This window comes from Tachyglossus aculeatus, chromosome X4, assembly GCF_015852505.1.
Source record: "Tachyglossus aculeatus isolate mTacAcu1 chromosome X4, mTacAcu1.pri, whole genome shotgun sequence".
In the NCBI taxonomy this organism is placed as follows: domain Eukaryota; kingdom Metazoa; phylum Chordata; class Mammalia; order Monotremata; family Tachyglossidae; genus Tachyglossus; species Tachyglossus aculeatus.
Genome location: NC_052098.1, coordinates 10,893,891 through 10,908,436, shown reverse-complemented (window position 1 = coordinate 10,908,436; position 14,546 = coordinate 10,893,891).

The window sequence follows — 14,546 nt, the reverse complement described above, 5'->3', positions numbered from 1 at the left end:
AGAGTACTGTACTAAGCGCTTGATAATGGCATTTATTAAGCGCTATGTGCAAAGCACTGTTCTAAGCACTGGGGATGTTACAAGGTGATCAGGTTGTCCCCCATGGGGCTCACAGTCTTAATCTCCATTTTACAGATGAGGGAACTGAGGCCCAGAGAGGTGAAGTGACTTGCCCAAAGTCACACAGCTGACAAATGGTGGAATCAGAATTTGAACCCATGACCTCTGACTCCAAAGCCCGGGCTCTTTCCACTGAGCCATGCAATCAAGCCTATGATTGCTTAAAAAGTGTAGCCCTGGCTCTTGGGCTGACAGTGGGGGCGGGGGAGTGAGGGGGGGCCTGCAGAGGAGACCCTCCAAGAAAGGGGGTCCTGGGCCACAAGGAGTGGGGAACTTTCCTGTAACAATTTCCTGTATTATTTTGTTTTTGGCCTCTTTGTAAATTAAAGTCTGGGCTCTTGGCTTGTTTCTCCCATAGATGGTTGGCTTCCCCTATTTTGGATCTTTGTGCACAGAACAACAGGTAATTCTTACAGAGAGAAGACAGTTGTTCCATGAGGTAAGCACCTGGTTTCCTATAGATTTCTGTTCAGCTTGCTAAGTGAATTATGCTAAGCCATTTGGTGCTTATATTGAACATCCTGTCAGAATGGCAGATATCTCTTGACATGTTTCTGAGCTGTCTTCTTAGGCTAGTTTATTGTAGATTTGGAGTCTGATTTAAGTTTGGGATTAGAAAGCACACACAGTAAAGTCCTTTTGCTTCTACATTTTGTTATGAAATCCCTGTGGCCTTTCTTTACTTCAGACCTCCCACCCTCCACTACTGTTAAATTGGGTTGACACACCCATTCAATCAAAAGTTCTGAAAGGGAAAACGCACCGGCAGATGCACTCAGCAACTGTTTGTAGGTCTTCTTGCTAGGGAAAATAAGAATCAAAAGAGGCTTTGAGGCTGATTGCAACATAACAGAAAGTAGCTTTAATTTACCATCTATTTTTCCCCCCACCATCTAATCTGTCAGTCTCCAGCTGTGTAGATTGGCTTGAGCCTCCAATTTTTCAGCAGGAACAAACAGGCTGCTATTTGGGCAATCACTTAGATGTTCGCCGGCTCTGAAGACGCAGTCAGGAGTGATCATCTGAGTCGGACTTATCCCACTAAAATGCTGGAGAGGAGAATAAAATACAAATCATTTGAGAAGTGGCACGTCCTCAATTACTCAGGGTGGTGAGACCAGTTGATAGTGTCTCCTTGACCAGGGCTGCAATTAGAGATTAGCGTCACAGTGGCAATGTAGTCCTTGAGGTGACTGGTGCTTTAGAGGCTAATTAAGCTTTGGGAAAATAGGCACTGACCAACCCCAGGATGTCTCTGGTTCAGGTATCTCAAGCCCAGAAGTCATCGTGTGGTTTGAGTTTTGGGGGGGTGGGGGTGGAATTCCCTCCTAAGCAAGCCCCCAAATTTTTACCCAAACCGTGTTTCCCTTGGAGAGGATGGAAGTTTCCGTGTTGTAAGACCCCCACCCCCCGCAATTCCCCCCCCCCCCGCCCCCACGATCGCTAGGCTGAAAACTCAATATAGTCAGGGAACATATCTACTAATTCTGTTGTACTCTCCCAAGCACTTAGTACAGTGCTCTGCACATAGTAAGGGCTCAATAAATATACCATTGATTGATTGATACATCCTAGATACTTGATAGTAGTACTACTCCGTTAAAATATTTTAAAAAGTGTTGATGAAGGTGACTGCTTTTTACATTTCATTGTCATTGGCTAGGCTGAAATCAAAGGTTGCCTGCAGCGGGAATTTCCTGCAGGGCTTTTCTGTAGAAATGGGACACTTTATATGACACTCTTCTACTTCAGGCCCATATGATGTGGTCCACAGGGCGTGAGGGCAAATGTTGAGTGACCATGGGAGATGATGAGTTAAGAGCTGAGTTATTGAAAGGTAGAAGGAAATCAAAGCCAAGTGTGGGTCTTTATTATCTCAGTATATAATAAATAAAGATATTTGCCTATCTGCTTGTCCCATTTTGGTATAGGATGTAACTTTTACTATTTCATATCTTCAGGTCACCATTAACATGCTATCAGTTTGGCTTTCAGCAGGCTGAAACAACAACAACAGGGAAGCGGAATGGCCTAGCGGAAAGAGCAATCCCAGCTCTGCCACTTGCCTGCTCTGAGACCTTGGGCAAGTCACTTAACTTCTCAGTGCCCCAGTTTTCTCATCTGTAAAATGGAGGTTCAATATCTGTTCTCCCTCCTCCTTAGACTGTTAGCCCCATGTGGGACAGGGACTATGGCTGACCTAATTATCTTGTATCTACCCCAGAGCTTAGTACAGTACTTGGCATATAATAAATACCATAATTATTATTATCAGAGCATCAAACTTCACACCAAGTTGAAAGTCTATAATGTTGCTTTTTTTAACATTATTTGTTAAGCACTTACTGTGTGCCAAGCACTGTTCTAAGTGCTGGGAAAGAGCCACGTAATCGGCAGGAGTCGAACCTCCGCAGGGAAACCCCAGTGGATTTCTAGTTCATCGCCTTAACCACTTGGCCACGACTACAAGTTAAGTGCAGGAGTAGATACAAGATAAATTGGATGCAGTTCCTGTCCCAAATAGGCCTCACAATGTTAATCGTCATTTTACAGATGAGGTAACTGAGGCCCAGAGAAGTTACGTGGCTTGCCCAAGGTCATACAGCAGAAAAATGGTGGATCTGGGATTAGAAACCAGGTCCTTCCGACTCCCAGGCCCATGCTCTAGCCACTAGGCAATACGCCTTAGTGGTGACCTGATGATATGAAATAGTAAAAGTTATATCCTATATCAAAATGGGACAAGCAGTTAGGCAAATATCTTTATTTCTTATATACTGAGAAAATAAAGCCCCAAACTTGGCTTGGCTTTTTCTTGTTGTGTGGACTCGTTGTCGACAGGGAAAATGTCTACCGACTCTGTTACATTGTAGTCTTCCAACCATTTAGTACAGTGCTCTGTACACAGTAAGCGCTCAATAGATATGATGGATTATACCAATGCATGGCTGTGAGAGCTGGATCTACTAGAGAAGGGAAATCCAGCTTCTTGAGCAGTTTCATGGGCATCACCACCTTCCCACACTCAATGTCAAATGGCAGGACAGGGTGACTAACACAGGGAGCTCACCAGCATGGAGGGGATGTTCAAATTCACACAGCTCTGTTATCCAAACAAGTGCTGCATGGTGAATTGAAAGGGGGTACATGCCAGCCAGAGTGCAGGTTAATGATTTAAAGAAGAGTGAAGCTGAACCGGCTACAGATGGTAAGGAAATTACCTTAGGCTTCCTCATCCAAGGGTGGCAGGGCAGGGATAATTAAAAATTGTACTTTGGAAAACAGTGCCTGTGTGAACAGGATCCTTGGAGAGGAACAAAACAGCTGTTGAAAAAGGTGGAAACAAAGGGATCCCTGGAGAGAAGCCTTAAGGTTTGGGGAGTTTGACCGGATTTCTAAATGGCATCATCGTGCGATGCCACATGAGCATGCAATGTCGATGTATGGAATGCTGCATGAAAGTAAAATGCAGATGTCATTTGGAAGGGGAGGCACAGCAATTTTTTTCCCTGACTCGGGGCAGTCAAATGTCTCAAGCCGACCCTGGCACGAAGGCATAATTTCCAGCAATGAAACATTTGCTAAGTATGGTGCATTTGCTTAGTACGGTGCTCTGCACACACTAAGTGCTTGATAAATACGATTGACTGACTGACTGACTGTTGGAAGACTGTTGGAGCGGACAGAACAGCCTAGCAGACAGCAACTGGGAGAGGGGTGGTGAAAATTGGGATACCCAGAGGTAGGCTTCAGACCTGTGGGGGACAGACCCATTAGTGCAGCAATGATCTCTGTGGTTTCAACAAACTCGAAGTGGAGTTTGGTGCTATCCCACTTTTCTAGGGTGCCCAAAATGGGTGGACTTTAAACCATCCATTTGTCCATTGGCTAGCCCATCCTATTTATAGCTGTGTTTAAAGCAAAGTTCTGACACTTTTACCTGTGCCCTCCTTCTGGGGCACTTTGTAGTGGGGTTAGCTGGAAACTCTTTTGAAGGTCTGCCCAGACTGTTTGTTTATAGGTGATTTTTTTTATTTGTCTATTTTTATGGTATTTGCTAAGCGTTTACTATGTGCTTACTATGTACTAAGCACTAGGGTAGATACAAGCTAATCAGGTTGGACACAGTCCATGTCCCACATGGGGCTCACAGTTAATCCCCATTTTACAGACGAATGAAGTGACTTGCCCAAAGTTGTCATTTATGTTCATCAATGCCTGTGTGTTGGCTGCAATATTATTATTGTATATTAAAGATTCATTCATTCATTCAATCATATTTATTGAGAGCTTACTGTGTGCAGAGCACTGTACTAAGCATTTGGGAAGTACAAGTTGGCAACATATAGAGACGGTCCCTACCCAACAGCAGGTTCACAGTCTAGAAGCAGCGTGGCTCAGTGGAAAGAGCACGGGCTTTGGAGTCAGAGGTCGTGGGTTCAAATTCCGGCTCCACCACTTGTCAGCTGTGTGACATTGGGCAAGTCACTTCACTTCTCTGGGCCTCAGTTCCCTCATCTGTAAAATGGGGATGAAGACTGTGAGCCCCTTGTGGGACAACCTGATTACCTTGTACCTACCCCAGCGCTTAGAACAGTGCTTTGCACATAGTAAGCGCTTAACAAATACCAACATTATTATTATTATTATTATTAGAAGGGGGAGACAGAGAACAAAACAAAACATATTAACAAAATAAAATAAAGATAACTTATTCCAGCTAAATCTGTGGTCAAGATCAAAGATAAGATTCAAAACAGGGTTAGCAATGTGTTTAAGCAGTTTATAGAATACAAAATAAAGTATCAACTCCCTTAATAGCAATGCAGAGTAAAAGATATGCAGCTTTCACCACACAAAACCTAATAGCAGCTTAGTAAACCACTCATCAAGCAATACGAAATGTCTTAGAAAATCCAGGAGCTGCCGCCGATATTAGTGCAACATGGGCTAAATCCTCAATTGGCCAACTTACATTTTAAAATTTGTCCTAACCTGAAACTACAGATAAATAGGTTCAGACTTACACATTAGTGCATAAGCTCCCAGAAGCCTGAGGGTGGTTAAGGAGGAAGAGGAGTAGGGGAGGGAAGTGAGACCTGCATCTGTGGTAAGCCAAGATGCTTCCTTATTTAAGCAACCGAAACAAACACACAGACCATCCTCATTTCCATTTTCGTCTCACTTGAAGGACTGGGCCTATAGCAATATTACTTCAATGGCAACATTAAAAGATGTCTGATTTGAGCCAATTTATGGATGTTTTTCATAACAAAGGGATAAGAAACTTTTAAAAATGAAAAATCAACCTAGAGAAGCATTTGTCTCTGTTTAAAGTGAGGCCATTGTTTGTTCGCACTTGGGATGATTTCTTGGTAATGATTACGTGTATTTTATTTTAGAGTCTGATTCCCCCTAGTGGTGAACACAATCAACAATTTCCTAATGACTGTCGAAAGTACACACTAGGCCTTTGAAAAGCTACACTTTCCCTAACTGCTGTGCTGATAACCAGCTGTTAAAAACTTGCTCAGGTTGCAGTGTAGTTAGACAATCTATACTCATATGTTTTTAATTGCATATGTTGTCCTCTCCCTGAATTTTGATGAGAATGGTCCAAGATACGAGACGCAGGGTGGCCTAGTGGGAAGAGCAGAGGACCCAGGTTTTAATCCTGGTTCTGCCGTTTGTCTGTTATATAACTTTGGGCAAGTCACTTAACTTCTCTGTGCCTCAGTTTTCTCATCAAATAGGGATTGATTGATTGATCCAGTGCCCATTTGCCCTTCCTTAGACTGTGAGCCTCTGAATAGCAATAATAATAATAATTCATTGTGGTATTTAAGTGCTTATTATGTGCCAAGAACTGAACTAAGTGCTGGGTTAGACACAAGATAATCAGGTCCCACATGGTGATCACAATTTAAGTAGAAGGGAGAACAGGTATCATATCCCCAATTTACAGATGAGGGAATTGAGGCAGAGAGAAGGTAAGTGACTTCAAGGTCCAAGGTTACACAAACAGGTAAGTAAGTGGTAGAGCCAGGATTAAATCTACCCCAGCATTTAGAACAGTGCTTGGCAGTGTGGACAGACAGTAAAATTTAGCTTAAAGTTGAAATAAAGTTTAATATATACACTTGTATCAAGCAATTGTACTTAGTTGTAAATTTTTGATGGTATAATTGCTTGGCATAAGTAAAGTGTGTATATATAACTTTATTTCAACCTGAGATTAAATTTTATACCTGAATACATGGGTGAGCTTTACAAGCAGATGAAATGTACCAAATGTACCTCCACTAGCAGTAATATTTCAGCACTCCGACCTCAGATAAATGCTTTAGAACAACACTGCTTACTACACAGTGGGGATAATTAGCTACATCACAAATAATACCCAAATCCTTAATCTTTTGGCAAAGACCCTCCTGCTGAAATTCTCTTAGAATTGTATGGACTTTGGAGCACAGGTTTTTCTTTTCCACTTTATTAGATCATCTATTAGGTAAAGTGTCCATATTTTTCTGATTAAAATGTTCTAAAGATTACCCTGGGAATTATCCTAATTGTGGCATACATGTTTCTCCCTGCCAGTGAAATGTGTGAAACTAGAACTTAATGTCATTAGTCACAACAATGTCAGGAATACTATTGGAGCAACTTGAAACCTTTTACTTTCAACAACTGGTTTGGAGAATTTTTGAAGATGTAATTTGCCCATGCAAAGAGCTGCAGATGGCATTTGTTCAACTACAGCACTTAAGGTGCACATATCTGTAACTTATTTTAATGTCTGCCTCTCCCTCTAAACTGTATGCTCCTTATGGGCAGGGATGGTGTCCCCCAACTCTATTGTATTATATTCTTCGCCCAATGCTTATAACAGAACTCTGTACAAAGTAAGCATGGATAAATAATGGATTGATAAGATGCCATTGCAGGGCTGGCTTCAGATGGTGAGTAATAATAATAATAATAATAATGACATTTATTAAGCTCTTACTATGTGCAAAGCACTTTTCTAAGCACTGGGGAGGTTACAAGGTGATCAGGTTGTCCCATGGGGGGCTCACAGTCATAATCCCCATTTTACAGATGAGGTCACTGAGGCACAGAGAAGTTAAGTGACTTGCCCAAAGTCACACAGCTGACAAGTGGCAGAGCCAGAATTTGAACCCATGACCTCTGACTCCAAAGCCCGTGCTCCTTCCACTGAGCCACGCTGCTTCTCATAAGCAAAGTAAAGATATCACCTCAGTGTGCACTGTCTGGGAGGGTTCCTGCAAGTGGGTAGAGGAAAGGCGTGATGGGGAAGAGAAGACAATAGCTCTGGACCAAGGTGGGAGTGCCATCCCAGAGGTACCCCCAGACAAGCACGTTAGTTTTCAGGGGTTCAGTCCGACTCCAGTATGATGCCATTATATTATATTGCATGCGCAGCTCAGCATCGTGTAATGCCATCATACAGAATGGGATGGAGTGGCAAACGTTTCCGCTGCCTCAGGAAGGTCAAATGTCTGAATTTCTAATGACACAGGCAGCTCTTTGATTCATCGGTCAATCAATCAATCAATCGGATTTGAGAAGCAGCGTGGCCCAGTGGAAAGGGAATGGGCCTGGGAGTTAGAGGAACTGGGTCCTAATCCTGGCTCTGCCACTTGGCTGCTGTGTGACCTTGGGCAAGTCACGTCACTTCTTTGGGCCTCAATGACCTCATCTGGAAAATGGGGATTAAGACGACGAGCCCCACGTGGGACATGGACTATGTCCAACCTGATTGGCTTGTATCTACCCCAGCGCTTAGTACAGTGCCTGACACATAGTAAGTCCTCAATAAATAATATTAAAATATTATTAAGCCCTTTCTGTGTGTAAAGCACACTACTGATCACTTGGGAGAGTACAACTCTATTGTAGTGCATCCCTGCCCACAAGGAGCTCACAGACTAGAGAGTTTTAGTGGACTAGGCACAGGTGCATTGGTGATACAGAAGGAGGGCTAATAGAAGGAAAGGCATGGTTCCTGAGCCTGAAGAATTTATAATCTAATGGATGATTTGAAAAGCAGAAAGGTCCTATTTTAATTTGTTTTTCCCTAGATCTTCACTATATAGAGATGACAGTGGAGAGACAAAACATCTTCTGAGTGGAAAAATAGAGAGAGCAACTGAGAGAATAAAAGTCATTTTTAGCCACTTTGCTGCCTGTTCTTGCATTTTACCAATACAGCACTCTTGACACTCTAATAATGTATTATGTTAATGAAGTACCAGGCAGCTTTTTGTTTGATGTTTAAAGTGCAATTAGCCCAGCTAGACATTTTCACCTGCAACTCACCCCATTCCCCAGGAAAAACATGAAGATAGAACCCCGGGTTTCCAATTCCTTTAAGCATTTAACCATCCAGGAAGCACTGACCACAATTCTTTCTGTTTCTGGGGAATATCCTTTGCCTCCTCAGAGCTTCCCTCTTCCAAATTCCATCTGTTTGAGTTAGAAGATTAGGAGCTCTCCTGAACCCATGTAGGCCCTTTCGTGTCCACGATGAAAAGAGACACAATACAGTCAAGCTTACTGTTTCTAAAGTCTGTCTCTAGTTGGGTCAGTTATCTGTGAAATGTCCCTGTTCTCCTTAGACAACTTTCTTTGGGTAGCGCGTAGCCCAGAAAGATAGCATGGGATTTGGATAAGAAGGAGGAGCTAAAACACAGACGACAGGTGAGTGAAGGAGTGGGAAGTGTTATGCCTATGGTTCAGTAGGAGGGCAAAGGCTGACGCTGTGTTAAGTGGTAGTGTAGTTGATATATAATTGATACAAGAGCCGTGTTGGGAAGCATAGGATTGGGAGGAAAGGCACCTTGGTTCTAATTCTGATTGTGCCACGTGCCTGCTGGGGAGTCCATGAGTATGTTACTTTACTTCACTGTGCCTCGTTTTCTTCATCTACAGAATGGCTCTTGAACACCTCTTCTTCTTCATCCTTAAACTGTGATTCCTATGTCTTGTCTTGTATCTGCTCTGGCCCTTAGCAGGTACTTGGTACATAATCAATCAATGGTACTTACTGAGCTCTTACAATGTGCAGAGCACCATACTAAGCCCATGGGAGTGTAAGGAAGCAGCGTGGCTCAGTGGAAAAGAGCACGGACTTTGGGGTCAGAGGTCATGTGTTCAAATCCCGGCTCTGCCAATTGTCAGCTGTGTGTCTTTGGGCAAGTCACTTCACCTCTCTGGGCCTCAGTTCCTTCATCTGTAAAATGGGGATTAAGACTGTGAGCCCCCTGTGGGACAACCTGATCACCTTGTAACCTCCCCAGCACTTAGAACAGTGCTTTGCACATAGTAAGTGCTTAATAAATGCCATTATTATTATTACAACACAATATAATTAGCAAATGTGTTCCCTGCCCATAACGAGCTTACAGTCTAGAGAGGGAGACAGACGATATAAATCAATAAGTTCTATGGGTAATAAACACTTAACATAAGCCACAATTATCATCTGCCATCACCTAATGCACTGGCAGCAGATGAGCCACTGTCACCTTGGTTTTTATGTAATCTCCTTGCGGGCAGGGACTGTGTTTTGGATGGGCTTCCAAATGCCTAATACCGTGCTTACTGTGTGAAAACACAGTAAGAGCTCAATAAATACCACCGAAGATAAGGGTGGCAGTGCCAGTTCTCATGTACTAGCCCAAGGGCAGACTGGGAGGGGAGCGAATCGATGACTTGACCTGACCTTCTCAGTAACCGGTATCAGTTTCTCATTGTCTCTAACTTCCAAACCATCTAAAGGGCAGAATCAGGGCTGGTAGGAAATACTGGAAGACCTCGGCATTCTTGCCACTTTGCAAGCAGCGTGGCTCAGTGGAAAGAGTATGGGCTTGGGAGTCACAGGTCATGGGTTCTAATACCGGCTCCACCACTTGTCTGCTGTGTGACTTTGGGCAAGTCACTTAACTTCTCTGTGCCTCAGTTACCCCATCTAGGAAATGGGGATTAAGACTGTGAGCCCCACGTGGGACAACCTAGTCACCTTGTATCCCCCCCAGTGCTTAGAACAGTGCTTCGTACATAGTAAGCGCTTAACAAATACCATCATTATTATTCCACTGCCACGTTTAGAACCAAATCTCCCAACGGTGGAGTGGGGCCTTCCCATCCCTGCTATGTCTTGCTCTTACACTGGATGCTTCTACCACCTGTAGAGCTGGGCCAGGGAGAAAGGGAATGAAACAGGGGCAGAAAACCTCAATAAATGACGTTTCAGAGTAGCAGTACTCCAGTGTAACTTAAATTTGCTAGACTAGAAGGTGTATTCAGACAAATACTCTTCCCCCTCATGTTTAAGAGGGGAGTGACAATGTTGTTAACCTCCAGTGCTTCCCAGTACACTGCCCCACCCCAGATCTCCAACAGTGCACTGCCCACTCAGGGAATTCTGGATGGCCAGAGAGGATTGTGCTTAGCCTAGGACTGCTAGGGGTTCAGGAAGGTCTGGGACAGGCTAATAGCACTCACCCTGTGCTTCAGTTATTCTGGGAAGAGCTGGAATGGGGGGTCCTTCAAAGTAATTCCCATTAAAATTATTCTCCTTCTTTTTCTCTCTCCCTTTTTCCTCTTTCTGCTCCCCAAGTGGCCCCATCCAAATCAGAACTTTTTAAGAGTCCTTGGACTGCTCCCAGTACCACAGATTGGTTTCCCAAACTGACCCAGATAAAGTCTCCCAGGCCAGACCCCATCTAATTCTTATGTTTATTGTTACATTGTACTCTGTCAAGTGCTTAGTAGAGTGCTTTGCACAAGGTAAGTGCTCAATAAATACAACTGAATGAGTGAATGAATTATTCTTGGGTCCTGGGGTATTCCCAAGATGCCGTGGGATTTGGAGGTGCCAGTGAGAGTTGCCCAGTAGGCCAGAAGTCAGCTAGCTATGAGGGACTGCTTCATGGACAGGTCAAGGAGTCTGAAAGTTGCAAAGGTTTAAACAGTGTCCAATTCATTAACTTGACGAGATTAGCTGAGTTGGGGACGGGTATGTGATGGACGATGAAGATACAATGATTTCCCTGGAAGATAGTATTTTGTCTGAGATGAGTACTTGGAAAACTCAAGATTTCTTCTTCTTGTTCTTGATTCTGGAATTTCCACCGCAACCCACACCAAATGCCTGCTTGTTGGTGCTTTGGCCAGCAGAGGTCATGTGAAGATAATACATTTTAACTATCTGGAGGTACACATGGGTTGGGCGGTTGAAAGAAGATGAAGGAAATCTAAATGGATTTTGTGAGCGTGTTGGTGTGTCTGTTTCATTGCTTTTTTTCTGTAGCCAGTACTCATTTGACCACATCAGCCTAGTTGCGTGTTCTAACATGCAGTGAAGGGAGAGATATTTATCTTGTAAGGTAAACAAGTGAGAGGGGTTCCAAGTTCCATAGGCAACATTGTATCAACCGCAAAAGGTACCCAGGCTAGGCCCATATATGGATGCAATCTCCCCTTAGGCATTCCAGTATTGAATTGTGTAAGGATCCGGTTGCTCATGACTCCATGTGCAATCGGCGCTGAGGTGGCCTGGTTGGATTGACCCTTCTCTTTGAACTGTGGCACAGGAAAAGGGAAAATGGCTGACAGACATCCTCCCTTCCCCTCTGGTTATCATATGTAGGTTTGTAACTTGCTCTTTCTCGTGAAATCTCATCTGATGGCTTCCCTGAGGCAGAGCAGATTTGATTAAAGACCAAATATTCAGGGAAACAAAACAATGCACTTTGCTGCCAGTTGATTTTCCTCCTACCTTCCTACCTCTTTCTCACTTATCTTCCCTCATCAATCCCTGACTGGGATCCTGCTGCTAAGAGACTTTCGCTTCATTCAGTGAGTATAAAACAGAGCAGCCCCAGAAAGCACAGGTCCTCTCCGTCTCCCAGGTCAATCCCCTCTGCAAGTGGTATTGCAGTTGCTTTCAGGTTTGTGCTGGCAACACCAAACCTCTTTAAGAATTGGCCCTTACATCAGATAGCAGTTAGCAAATTGAGGGATGTCTCTCCTCCTCTCCCCACTTTTCAGCCCAACCGAGGAAATGTCACATAGGACCATCGTATATGTTATCATTGCATTTAGATTGTTACTTCTTCTTTCCAAAAGTGGGAGAAAGCCAGTTTCCCTGAAACATGAATTTTCCCTGAAAAGGGGGAAAAACATTATTGAATTAATGAAGAGACACTGACTTCAAGAAAGACCTACTTCTGTGTTTAACTTTGGGAGTTAATAAGAAGTATAAGACCTTCTCTGAGATGACCAGTTCAATATGATAGTTTCATTTTCTATTCAACAGTGAGAGAAGCAACGTGGACTAGTGGAAAGAGCATGGGCTTGGCAGTTCTAATCCCGGCTCCACCACTTATCTGCTGTGTGACCTTGGGCAAATCACTTAACTTCTCTGGGCCTCAGAAATTCCATAATTACTACTATTTTACCTGTAAAGTGGGGATTTAACCCCACTCCCTTCTACTTAGACTGCAAGCCCCATGTAAATGCAGCCCAATTTCAACTCAAAGGGAGGAGATTTGGCATCTAGGAAGTTGTTATTATTATTAGTATCATTATTATTACCGACATTATTTGTCTCCCCCTTCTGGACTGTGAGCCCACTGTTGGGTAGGGATTGTCTCTATATGTTGCCAACTTGTACTTCCCAAGTGCTTAGTACAGTGCTCTGCACACAGTAAGTGCTCAATAAATATGATTGATGATGATCTTGTGTCTCCTCCAGCTCATTTCAGCAGAGGACAGATAGTCCTGCCCCAAATCCTCTTAATCTTACTGATTGAAATGGTGGGGGCTGAAAGTGCTTTGTGTCATTATGGGCAGGGAACGTGTTGGCTAATTTATCTTGTATTGTACTTTCCCAAGCACTTGAAATAGGGCTCTGCACATAGTGAGCACTCAATAAATTCCATTGATTGATTTCCATTGATGGGATCACAGAGTAGAACAGAGTGCAATGGAAGCCCCATCTTGGATATTTGAGCAGGCTCTCGGGATTTTCACTTTTTCACCAATTAATCGCCAATCTTCCCAACCTATTTCCCTCACTGTGTCCCCTTCAGTACCTCTGTGCCACCCGAACATTTGGCTACCCTTCTCATCATCCCCCATAAGTACATAATGGTGGTATTTATTAAGCACTTTGACTATGTGCCAAGTATAGCACTAAATGCTGGGGTAGATACAAGATCATCAGGTCAGAAACAGTCTCTGCCTCACATGGGACACACAGTCTATGGGAAGGAGAACAGGTATTGAACCCCCATTTTACAGATGAGGAAACTGAGGCACAGAGAAGTTATGTGACTTGCCCAAGGTTACACAGCAGGCCAGTGGTAGAGCTAGGATTAGAAACCAGGTCCCCTGATTCCCAGGCCTGTGCTCTTTCTACTAGGCCAAACTACTTCTATGTACTTGTCTTCAAACTCTATTGCTTCCCTCTACCTGTAAATTATTTTAGTGCCTGTCTCCCCATTCATTCAATCGTATTTATTGAGCACTTACTGTGTGCAGAGCACTGTACTAAGTGCCTGGGAAGTATAAATCGGCAACATATAGAGATGGTCCCTCCCCAACAACGGGCTCCCCACTTGATTGTAAGCTCCCTGAGGACAGGGTCATGTTTAACAAACTCTATTGCACCCTTCCAGGTGCCTAGTACGGTGTTCTGCACACAGTAAGTGCTCAATAAATACTGCTGACTGACTGATAATTTTGTACCTGCTCTTGCCTTCCCCCAACAAGAGATCAGACTTAGACATGCTCAGTGCTCACAGCCCTACTCCAATCTACTTTTACTTAATCAACACAGTTGTTTAACCTTTAAAATAAATACCCTTTCTATAATAATAATAATTATGGTATTTGTTAAGTGCCAGGCACTGTACTAAGCTCTGGGGTGGATACAAGCAAATTAGGTTGGACACAGTCCCTTGTCCCAAGTGGGGCTCACAGTCTCAATCCCCATTTTACAGATGAGGTAACTGAAGCACAGTGAAGTGGCTTGCCCAAGGACACACAGCAGATGAGTGGGGAAGCTGGGATTAGAACCCATGACCTTCTGACTAACAGGCCTGTGATCTATTCACTACACCATGCTGCTTCTTTAGTGGTGGCATCATTCATTGGAATTAACCCTATAGTTTATTCATTCAATCTGATTTCAATATCTGCCTAATTAAGGTTTTCAACACCCCAGCAAAATATGCTGCTAACTGTGTTACATCGCAGAGACTAGTGCTCTTATCCACTGTGATGGGAAAGGCAGTAACTGTTTTTAACCTTCTGAATTTGTGACTTGTTTTTCAGTAGGTCACCAATTATTTCATAAGCTGTGTTTCTCAAAAGACTATATTTTCATAAGACCATTT